The sequence below is a fragment of the Palaemon carinicauda genome, chromosome 22 (assembly GCF_036898095.1).
Source record: "Palaemon carinicauda isolate YSFRI2023 chromosome 22, ASM3689809v2, whole genome shotgun sequence".
In the NCBI taxonomy this organism is placed as follows: Eukaryota; Metazoa; Arthropoda; class Malacostraca; order Decapoda; family Palaemonidae; genus Palaemon; species Palaemon carinicauda.
In genome coordinates, this window is record NC_090746.1 from 92,949,142 (window position 1) to 92,961,641 (window position 12,500).

General features: G+C 35.5%; 1 long non-coding RNA gene across 1 annotated transcript; it reads left to right on the plus strand.

Annotated features, from left to right (window-relative positions):
• The first annotated feature begins 549 nt into the window (after nucleotides 1-549).
• Nucleotides 550-10,184, plus strand: LOC137616177 (uncharacterized). Its single transcript, XR_011039310.1, has 3 exons — nucleotides 550-640; nucleotides 5,343-5,477; nucleotides 8,584-10,184. It is a non-coding gene; the product is annotated as an uncharacterized lncRNA (long non-coding RNA).
• Nucleotides 10,185-12,500: the final 2,316 nt, after the last annotated feature.

A 12,500-nucleotide genomic window follows, 5' to 3' on the forward strand; every position in this document is an offset into this window, starting at 1 on the left:
TGGATAATCATGAGGGATATTATGTGGCGAAAAAAAAAATATAAATATTACGATTTTAACTTCTCTCTCTCTCTCTCTCTCTCTCTCTCTCTCTCTCTCTCTCTCTCTCTCTCTCTCTCTCTCTCTCTCTCTCTCATGATCAAAGATAAATAACAAATAAATAGATATAAAAACCAAGACTATAATTTATCAAATTTGTTTCTCATATTTAAAGTATATTACAAAGTTATTAAATAAATCCAAATAAAGAAGGCATTGGACCAATAGCTTTTTATTTTTAACTTAAGTTTATTCAGCTTGATTATTGCGTATTTCATCTACGCGGTGACTAAAAATGTCTATTTCTCTAAAGGTTAAGTTTTATGAGATTGTAAATCAATGATGTTTGCTATTTCACAGCAGTTTCTTGATAGATAATGTCACAGGTCATCAAATACGAGTAGTTTCGAGGTTTGAATGTAGATGGCACCACTATTATCCAAGGACACTATAGCACACCTTAAAATAGGGATGTCTGCCTGGTTGTTTCGTCATCCTTGCTACTTCAGGGACGAAGGCAAGACGGAGGACATGTTAAGTAGAAGGTTAGTATTATATTGAAGTCCTAGTGGAGAAGATATTTAACAATGGAAATACAATGGTGAGCACTGTATTTTCCAGATTGTGTGATCTCGTGCTTAGTTTGAATCATTCAAGTATTTTTGTGAGGTGTATTTAGCAAGGTTTTAAAGTTTATTAATCTTTGAAGTACGAAAATACTGTATTAGTGTTGGTGCTGATAGGGTATTTTTGTTCCAGGTAGTTTGAAATTTCATGGATGGTTATAATGATCCTGTAATCTTGCGGAGTAAGTATAGATTGTCTTGGAGGCCGTTCCTGTTGTTGGTGCGCGGCTCCCTTTTGGCCTTAAGGCGAAAGTAGTAATGTGCTAGGTGTTATTAGACATTTTGATTACATTCTTTCCACTTGTTAAACCTTATTGGGCATCTTGATTATTAAAATGTTCTGTGGATTTACTTGGAATTCCCGGTTAAGTTAGCTTCGGCTCAACCGACATCTGATTTAAGGTTTTTTAACTTTTAATGTATTCAACGAATTTTCATTTCCATTACTATCGCAAATCGAATTTAAATGAAAGGCACTAGACTAAAGTTGCAGTGGAAAGTTTTTTTATTTTTTTTTTTTATTTATTTCTATATAAAACTTAATAGGGAGAACTAGTTAAGCGTTAACTTTAATACACCAGTCCCGGATTACGGTAATCAAAATTGAATGTTAAGTCAAATCATTCCAGCTCATGTTTGCCAGGCTCTTGTTGCACATACAACTTTTTTCCGTCCCACTTTAATGTCATTCGAAACTGTCTTATACATATTATTTCAAATAACTTTAATAAGGAATTATTGGTGTCGGCTCTGCCATTACGCGCTGTTAAACATTCAAGAGTTCCTTAAGTGGAACATGTATCGTTATACCTTACCACAGTTGGGTAATACTACGGCAAATTGCCACGGTGCATATTTAGTGATATATTACTTTTTGATAGAGCTGGTTGTTATTCACTATCTGTAGTTCAATTTGTTATATTAAACTTTCAACAACTTATAATGGTTAATGTATGACAGTTTCATTGCTAGCGAAAAGGAAATTCGCCCCAAGAAATGGACGTGTGCTGGCTAGTTTGTCTTTCTCATATGTTGAGTCGGGGTGGGGCATATTAATAACTTGCGTATCGGTCGATTTAAATTTGAAGTATGGCATGGTAACTTGCATAACGGTAGATTTAAATGTAGTATGGCATGGTAACTTGCATAACGGTTGATTTAAATGTAGTATGGCATTTGAACTTGCATATCGGTTGATTTAAATGTAGTATGGCATTTGAACTTGCATATCGGTTGATTTAAATGTGTAGTATGGCATGGTAACTTGCATATCAGTTGATTTAAATGTGAAGTATGGCATGGTAACTTGCATATCAGTTGATTTAAATGTCAAGTATGGCATGGTAACTTGCATATCAGTTGATTTAAATGTCAAGTATGGCATGGTAACTTGCATATCGGTCGATTTAGATGTGAAGTATTGCATGATAACTTGCGTATCGGTCGATTTAGATGTGAAGTATGGCATGATAACTTGCATATCGGTAGTTTTAAAAGTGAAGTATGGCATGATAACTTGCATATCGGTAGACTTAAAAGTGAAGTATGGCATAACTTGCATATCGGTAGATTTAAAAGTGAAGTATGGCATGATAACTTGCATATCGGTAGATTTAAATGTGAAGTATGGCATGATAACTTGCATATCGGTAGATTTAAATGTGAAGTATGGCATGATAACTTGCATATCGGTAGATTTAAATGTGAAGTATGGCATGATAACTTGCATATCGGTAGATTTAAATGTGAAGTATGGCATGATAACTTGCATATCGGTAGATTTAAATGTGAAGTATGGCATGATAACTTGCATATCGGTAGATTTAAAAGTTAAGTATGGCATGATAACTTGCATATCGGTAGATTTAAATGTGAAGTATGGTATGATAACTTGCATATCGGTAGATTTAAATGTGAAGTATGGTATGATAACTTGCATATCGGTAGATTTAAATGTGAAGTATGGCATGATAACTTGCATATCGGTAGATTTAAATGTGAAGTATGGCATGATAACTTGCATATCGGTAGATTTAAATGTGAAGTATGGCATGATAACTTGCATATCGGTAGATTTAAATGTGAAGTATGGCATAACTTGCATATCGGTAGATTTAAATGTGAAGTATGGCATAACTTGCATATCGGTAGATTTAAATGTGAAGTATGGCATAACTTGCATATCGGTAGATTTAAATGTGAAGTATGGCATAACTTGCATATCGGTAGATTTAAATGTGAAGTATGGCATAACTTGCATATCGGTAGATTTAAATGTGAAGTATGGCATGATAACTTGCATATCGGTAGTTTTAAAAGTGAAGTATGGCATGATAACTTGCATATCGGTAGACTTAAAAGTGAAGTATGGCATAACTTGCATATCGGTAGATTTAAAAGTGAAGTATGGCATGATAACTTGCATATCGGTAGATTTAAATGTGAAGTATGGCATGATAACTTGCATATCGGTAGATTTAAATGTGAAGTATGGCATGATAACTTGCATATCGGTAGATTTAAATGTGAAGTATGGCATGATAACTTGCATATCGGTAGATTTAAATGTGAAGTATGGCATGATAACTTGCATATCGGTAGATTTAAAAGTTAAGTATGGTATGATAACTTGCATATCGGTAGATTTAAATGTGAAGTATGGTATGATAACTTGCATATCGGTAGATTTAAATGTGAAGTATGGCATGATAACTTGCATATCGGTAGATTTAAATGTGAAGTATGGCATGATAACTTGCATATCGGTAGATTTAAATGTGAAGTATGGCATGATAACTTGCATATCGGTAGATTTAAATGTGAAGTATGGCATGATAACTTGCATATCGGTAGATTTAAATGTGAAGTATGGCATGATAACTTGCATATCGGTAGATTTAAATGTGAAGTATGGCATGATAACTTGCATATCGGTAGATTTAAATGTGAAGTATGGCATGATAACTTGCATATCGGTAGATTTAAATGTGAAGTATGGCATAACTTGCATATCGGTAGATTTAAATGTGAAGTATGGCATGATAACTTGCATATCGGTAGATTTAAATGTGAAGTATGGCATGATAACTTGCATATCGGTAGATTTAAATGTGAAGTATGGCATGATAACTTGCATATCGGTAGATTTAAAAGTGAAGTATGGCATGATAACTTGCATATCGGTAGATTTAAAAGTGAAGTATGGCATGATAACTTGCATATCGGTAGATTTAAAAGTGAAGTATGGCATGATAACTTGCATATCGGTAGATTTAAAAGTGAAGTATGGCATGATAACTTGCATATCGGTAGATTTAAAAGTGAAGTATGGCATGATAACTTGCATATCGGTACATTTAAAAGTGAAGTATGGCATGATAACTTGCATATCGGTACATTTAAAAGTGAAGTATGGCATGATAACTTGCATATCGGTAGATTTAAAAGTGAAGTATGGCATGATAACTTGCATATCGGTAGATTTAAAAGTGAAGTATGGCATGATAACTTGCATATCGGTACATTTAAAAGTGAAGTATGGCATGATAACTTACGTATCGGTTGACTTAAATGTGTAGTGTATTTTTTACACCATTATTTTCATTTTAGACTGAAGGGGACTTACTGCGCTTGCGTTTTTTCCATGGATTGCGTTACTTTCTGTGCGTTCACAATGAAGTATGTTAGGTGATTTTTTTTTTTTAAACCAATCAATGACTAAAAGTAATTCTTAAGTTTACGGACGTTCTTTTAAATAATCTATCCCCACCCCCTTTTATCTAAAGTTTTATCATGGCTTCCATATGTCAAGGTTGAGGGAGTGGGAGATAAATTTCCTTTTTCAGGGAAAATAAACTGGTATTGAGTTCCTACAGAACCACAGTCACCCCTTCAGACGTTCAATGCCCTTCCTGCAAACAACGGTGTCGGTGTCTTAAATCTCAAGTTAATCTGGGTTTGTAATAGATCAGTCAAGGCCACTAAGAAGGGAAAGCGTCGTGCATGCGGTTTTTCCGTAATCGCATTTAAGGGCACTTTCTTGGAGAAGGCCTACGTTTAAGCATGGGAAATACTGCTGTTCGTGAATAATTTCCTTGGAAGGCCTTTTCTCACGGCTATGTCACCTATAACCTTGGCTGGACATTACAAACTTCGGTGTACTGGTGGTCTTTTTGTTCGGAAGTCTTGGAAAATAACTGTCAGAACTTGCCGACTTTTGGTGGGCTACGCATTGTCGTCGAAGTGGATGAATCAAAGTTTAGGTCGAAATGAGGTAGTCCTTTGGGGTGTGGGTGTTTGGTGGCATGGAGCGGGGAGCAATAAAGTTTGTAGTCCCTTTATTGGACCAACCAGGACATGCCTAGACCCTTGTGCCCTTGATAAGATTATAAAGGCGGAGCGTAATCCAGTGATTCATGGAAAGGATACAAAAATATCGCCACTGCAGATTGTGTACCTCGCTGTGCTCATTAACAAATTTTTTTAGATCCCCAAACAGGTGCACATACTCGAAACATCGAAAGGCTGTGGCGGGATAGTTAACGTTCTCCGTGGCGGAATTGAAAAATATTCCGTTCAATATATTTCTTTTTCTTTGTCTGCCACGTAAAAATTATAATACGTATAATGTTTCGTTTTTTCAATAATTAGCAAACTAAAGTGTGGTTATTTTTCCAGCACGATGTTCGAGCGCTTACATAATTTCCTTAAGATGCTAAACTGTAACTACCACCGTCTACGTCTACAACAGAGTCGGTGACAGTTCTTCCTTATCAACGGAAGATACTCAGCCTTCGACCTCCCAAACTTAAGGTAACTATTTATTTATTAATTGTTTTAGTTTCTGTGACCTGGGAAAGGGGTCTGGAGTGCTTGCCCCCACCTAGGGGTTGTGACCTGGGAAGGGGGTCCGGGGGCTTGCACCGGCTAGGAGTGGTGACCTGTGAAGGTTTGTTACCTAGGAAGAGGGTCGGCTATGGGCTGTGACCTGGTTAGATGGTCCGGGGGCTTACCCCCAGCTAGAGTTTGTGACCTGGGAACTAATAGGTTAGGTTAAGTGGGTTTGTTAGGTTCTGTACCTTTTTACAAATCTCGTATGTTATAAAATCATACTTGGCCTAAGTTCCGCTACTTAGTGGTCCATATATTTTTCCAACTGGTTATCTTGTTGTTATTTTGCAATTTTTACTATTATTGCTGTAAATAAATTTTGACATTAACACCACCCCAAAAGTCTCCCAATAATAAAGGTCAGAAATGCATAGAACACAAGATGAGGAAAAATAATGGTTCATGTATTTGGCTAGAAACTGAGTATCATATATTTACCCCTATAATATAAGCTGCATCGAATACTGCAAGTCTGAGAAACTGAATTAGTGATCTGACAAGCACTTTCTTATGACTTACAATAAAAAAATTGTAATACTTGTTAAATCTCTTAAAAGTAACCAAATAGTGTTGTGGCATATTTACTGTACCCATAATTCATAAATAAAAGTATCAGGGTTTCATCAAAAATGCTTTGAGAAAAAAAAATCTGCTATCTAGAGAAGTATCATTATTGGGAAAACCATAATAGGTAAATATTTGGTAATAGGCTATGTGTAAATTTTTCCCGTGAATATCTAATTAATCAAAATTTGATTGAAATTGTAACTAACTCTGTTCTAGCCCTCAATAGCCGTATTGGTAATTCTATATAATAGCTCCGCCCGAAAGTTATCAAATTAGGTTTTTTCACTGGAAAGATTTAAAGTTGTTTGAAAAATCAATGTAAGAGGTACTAGGTCTAGCAGTGGTAAAATAATAAATTAAATTTGAAGGAAGTCCGTCTACTTCATAATTATCTCAAATATCCCTTCAGACTGAGCATTTTGTGATTTAAGTACGTTGCAACCAAAGATGATTATCCATATTTTTGAGATTATCATTTAAAAAAATAGAATGCCACAACTTTAATACCTAATCAGGCGAGTTTTGCTAGGAAACTGAAATCTTTAAAAACACATTTCAGATTTCCACTAATTCAGTCTTTGAGCCATGCTATTAACAGCAACTTCTAGTGCTGTTTCGCATTTACTATCTACTTTTGACATTATTTGTCTCTTCTCCCAAGTTCTTGTCTCAATTATTTGAATTATAAAAGATTTTGCTTTGCTTATGGTAACATCGAAAGAATAATTAATCTGACCATTTGTATTGAAAGTGAGAAAACATAGATTTTACGTAACCAATTTTAAGGGAACGTTTTCTGAAGTCTCGTGTAATTAAATTGTATAATTATATTGGTGTTTATAGTAGAAATTTGAAAGTGCAATAGATTTTTTCACAAACCTGTGAAAGATTAATCATACACTAGTTAGGTGCTCGCCTTTACCCTCCAACTTAAGGGTGGTTTTAGGCTCTTATTTAATGTGTAAGGTGGGGTTGTAGGGTGGCGAAGCCTTCCTCGCTAGTTATGGATATGGGTACTATGGTATATTAGGTAGTTTTAGGTTAGCTGGTAGCCTCCTTTACTGCAATTCTACATGCGCCATTATTCGTATATTAAAACATGTTCTTTAGCCACCTAAAAACCCTAGTTTACCACCGGAGGTTCCCCCAGTTTGGAAGGTTAATTAAGGTAGAAACACTGTTCCAATTAAAAAAAAATCGATAAAGCCCTGAGTAATTCATCAAAGAAATTAAAATTGCTGTATCTCATGTTACTGTCTTCAGTCTTTTGCCACTCTTGAAAAGTTTGTTACTCTAGTGTCTCTCAGCTTTTCTCTCCTCCCTCTGGGTCTTTCTTGGGAAAGAGATTGATGGCAAAAAGCTTCATCAATTCTAGTTTTTTTTCCCTTCCCTCGGCCATAATCTAGCATATATCAGGAAGGTGTTAATCTTCCGACCTGTCGCTTTTCTCTCTGCACTTTTCTATATGGTACAGCAGGGATATTTTTTAATATTTTGTCTGACGACAGTTCTCTCCTTAGGACTGATTGGTCTGCTCTTCAATTTCTATATTGACTTTTAACTCAGCCTTAAACTCTGCTTTCAATGTTGTTGTATTTGTTGAGCTATTTGTTTTGGTGCAGTATTATCTAGCTTAAATTGATATTTTAATTTCCATTCTGATAAGATTCTTTTAGTTGTCATGGGAATAAAGAGCCCACGATAATTTATCCTGTGTTTATGAATGGGGTGCCAAACTGGTGAAAACTTATTTTTATGCCCTAGAAATTCACAATGTCAGCGTGATATGAACATATTTCTGAAAAAAGTTTTAACTTTGGGTAGACTAGATTTGTCATGGATGTACTTTATCTACATAAAAATCTGGTATTTGCTTAATTTCTTTCCCAAATATAATCAGTTATGTTAAAAGATGTTTGCTCAGATCTCTTGGAAATCTAGGATTTAGGATTTTAGTAGTTTGGATTCCAAAAGTTTGTAAACTGTACATGTCTAAGATTAATATAAAAATACTTAAATTTCACTTTACTTTTGACTACGTTTTTGGCTACAGATAAGTTGGGAAGGATTAGAACTTGGATTCTTAAATTAATACATAAAAGCTTCCAATGTGGAAACATTGTCAGGTTACGATTAATGGCCATCTAAATTGTCCATAGTATATTTAGAATAGAAATTCCACTTATATTTTCATTATTTATGAGATTGATATAAAATTGTTGAGCAACAGATTGATTCTGGAAACCACCATAGTGTAGAATCGGATCAAATTCAATGATTGCCTGTAAGACAGATAAATCAAATGTTGGTAGAGGAAGTTAATTTAAACATATAATTTTGATTACTCTGCTGTTAGGTAGTCTGTAAAAATTTTCTTTTAGTTTTATGCAATAGTTTGAAAATTCACTTAACCTTCATGCCAATTTTGACTAATTTGAATTAATTATTCTTTGACTTACAGACGTGAACACAAGCTTGATGCCGTGCTTCCTGGTTTTTGAGCCATCGGTCACTAAGGCCAGATACTTCAATGAGATTCTGGTTCTGAGCGCACTAGCTGAACGCAACATGTGCCTCTTAGTGTGGGAATACCAGTTCCGGTTAAATACACAATGAAAAGCTTCCACGAAGACTAACTGGAAGGACAGGACCTTGGAAGAACTTCGAATAAATTAATTATAAAGGATTTACAAAGTGCAGGCTAACTTTCTAGATTTATAATGAAACTATCCCATCTTGGTTTTACTCAAAAATGGCCAGGGACTGTAAATGCATCAAATTTTAGGATAAGAAAAATTAGTCTGAAATCTCAAGAGGGTCCTAGTTGAAGACTACTGAACAGAGTAGTGCCGGCAAGCAACATGAGATGCTCCAGGTCACACTTTCTTCTAGCAGAGGCTTTAGAGGGAGTAATTTGACTATTCTTGCGAAGAGAATAGACGTGGTGTATCATGCTAGCTCCGACATGAAGAATCAAACTGAAGGGACTTGCCTGATCTGCCCTAAACATCACTAGGTATTGGCTTAACGTAATCAAGATAATCAGCGAGAATCTTCGTCCTGTACCTACTTATGCAGAAAGTCTGTTGCCTTAGAGCTCTGGACAAACTAGTAACCGTTTGACACAACCTCCTGGAGGCATGCGTTCAGGAGACTGACCTGGTTTTGCTACCAGAGTGAACCAGGGTCATATTGGTGTTGTACCTAAGCAGACGAAGTAGTTTTGATATGGTCAACTCTTCTGTATATCACAAGTGCAGGAGCATTTTAAGGTTACAACTTTAAAATGGTTAAAAAATTGCCTACCCCTAAGTGCTAGGTTTTCTAATCATAGGTGTCAGACTGGGATGTGCAATTGCTTGAATAAAAGATTTTGCTACATGTAAGAGACAACATTGTAAACAGTCTTTGTTTGAGTACTGTAAACAGTTTAAGCTTAATTTTTTAGTCATGGGTAAACTGATACATTGTTTGCTTTTGTATTGATTTTCTTTGGATGCCTGAGAATATTTGCCAGTTTTGCAACTGAATTTTTGAAAATTCGTAGTGAGCAACTGAGCAACATGGAAAAGATCAGTAATTTAAGATCGGTCGGTTCAAGATAGGAAACTGTCTAAATGGTTACTGATAAAATGCTTGCATGGTTTTCAGTTTTCTTTTTATTTAAAAATTTAATTAGCCTTAACTAAATCGCTGTGATGGTCAGTAACTTTTTCTTTATACTAAGATTTTAAAATAACCCACCCCAAAAATTCCCGTGTATTGTACTGTATATACCATATTCTAGAATTTTGTATATTGATGATTTTAGGGTCCTTACCACAGTACTAAGCCAGAAAGGCTTTTGAGTAAAAAGACAGTATCTATTCATTTTTTAACTCGTGTATCAGTGTTTATGCTTTTCCTATAAGTTATAAAATCTTTGAAAGTAACCATTTTGACCTTTGCAATAACTAAAGAAATATTTCGATGCATTTTGACTTGTATAATGAAATGTCATAACTAATAAAATTGGAAGATCCTTTATAAACTGTTGACCAATAAAAAGCCTTCGCAAATTCACATGGTTATTAAACTTGTTAATCCCAACATTCTCAAACTTTATCAGCATGTAGACTAAGACTTCATTCAACGAGTACCTATTTCATTCCTTCCTTCACCGGTTTAAAATTGTCAAAATGGTGATTTTTAAAGTCTCCTGTTTGAAGAAATCCAGTTTTAATACATTAATGGTAGATCGCCATATAAATCCAAGACAGATACAGTAGGCCACTCGTTTAGTGATTTGTACAGTAGACTAGTTCTGGGACAAGGGCTCTTCAAACAGTTATTGCCCATACTTTTACACTATGCTGATGGTATTTAAGAAGGGTGACAACTGGTCTGAGGCATTAAAGTAGAGTTTTATTGGGGAAAATGAAGACGACAAATGCTTATATATGCATCTAGAACAATGAATAGAATATAGCCCCTAACACAATAGGAACAAAAGCAGGGCTAGCACAAGTCATTTGACCGGGGTTACTGTCAAAGGCAGAGAATAAGCACAGGCAGACACTTATAACTTGGGCCAGATGCTGGGCAGAGTAGTCTGTTTTCAGACAGTCTCGTACCCATGAAGTGCCTCAACACGTGATCGGGCACTGCAATGGTTTTCCCATGGTTTCCTAGTCTATGACGTCACCTTCTCTATTCATTGTCTCACAGAAAAGAGTGCATAACCTGCATTTGCACCTTGTGTGAAAAGGCCTCAAGATGCCTTTAACTTTAAAGAACTTTTAAATAATCATAATGGTGCTAAATGACCATGCATTCAAACCAGCTTCTGACCAGAATAATCTAAGAGGTGCAGCTCACATGGCCCAAGTGGCACACAGTGGACATGTAAAAAGATAAATTTTATTTTGGCTAGCGTGAATCTGGCTTTACACTGCTTCACTATGACAATTGCTCAGTATAAGATACACCAATCTTGTACAGTGACTGGAATTGTAATGAGTCTGGGGTGGACTGAAAACTGTTTGAATATGCTCCATACAAGGCTCTTGCACATGAAGGGCAAATACAGGATAGGGGCACTGATTTGCCCGTAATTCTTTCATTGAAACTTGAAAGATAAACAGCTAAAGCAGGCATTAGGCATACAGGTTAAATCATAATGTCCAGATTCTTGGCAGAGGAGAAGGTGCCGTAGACTCTACTAAAGACAACGTTGTCCTAAGTCATCGCCCATCTTGTGCCTCATCAAGGGCACTACGAGGGTTTGCCGATGTCCTCCGCCAACGACACACTTCACCACCCATACCACAACCCTGGTAATTGTTTTGCCCGCTTTAAATTTCGCCTGTGTGGAAGGAGCTTAATAATGCTAAGCGCAGTGCAGACAACGAAGGTTCTTTTGCGACAGAATTGTCTCCCAAATTTTCCTTTATAGAAAGCTGTAAAGTACTATCAATAAATGTATAATTAGATAAATTCCTCCTTTTGCTTTTAAAGCAAAATATACTTTAATGGAAAGTCGTGTGGAGCAAAATTTAAAACTTTTAGCTTATCTTCGATTATTTAGTTATACACCAGTTCAGGGATGGTTACATATTGACTTGTGCCATCATTGGTATTCCAAGTACGAAATGTACTTGATTGCATATACAGTGTTATTCTAATAAGATACATTTCTTGTTAACATATAAAAATTCACTTCTCTAGAAATTTAGGAGTAAACAGACTCGGTAGCAACGTGGATTATTGGCGAAATAAAATTTTCTCCAACCTAACCTGCATATATATGAAAGAAGAATCAAACTCTGTCAGTTTCGTTCAAATAGTCTTTTTCTTTGAAGAGGTAGTGGTTCCTTTTGTATGATAGAAATTTACTATCGGTAATAAAAAATTTTTGGCCAACCAGAATCGGGCTTCCCAAAATGCGGTAATTTCGAGAAAATTTGGTAGAAAATAAGTACAGAGTTAAAATCAACCATTCGGTCTGTATTTTTACTGACCAATCAATGTGCATAAAACATAGCCTGCCGGAAATTAAAAATAAATACGTTAAGCCATTAAGTAACAGCCAAGTCATGATAACTTTGAAATTGCCATGAATAGATAACCTTTGACAAACAAAATAAATTATTTCCTTGGAGAGGTTGCTAGAGTTGGATTTTTTTTACGTATTCTTGAAGAAAACTATAAATCTAAATGCATTTTACGTATAGATTGACAAGTGAAAAATATTTGACGGTCTTTTCAAAAATAACGTAACGCCTGAGGGAGGGAGGAGAGGGGTTATGATGAAAGGTCATGAATGTGATATTTGTGGATGGTGTGCAGCTGAACATTACATTTAATCTTTATTTATTCTTTCGTTTGTATTAAGAAACA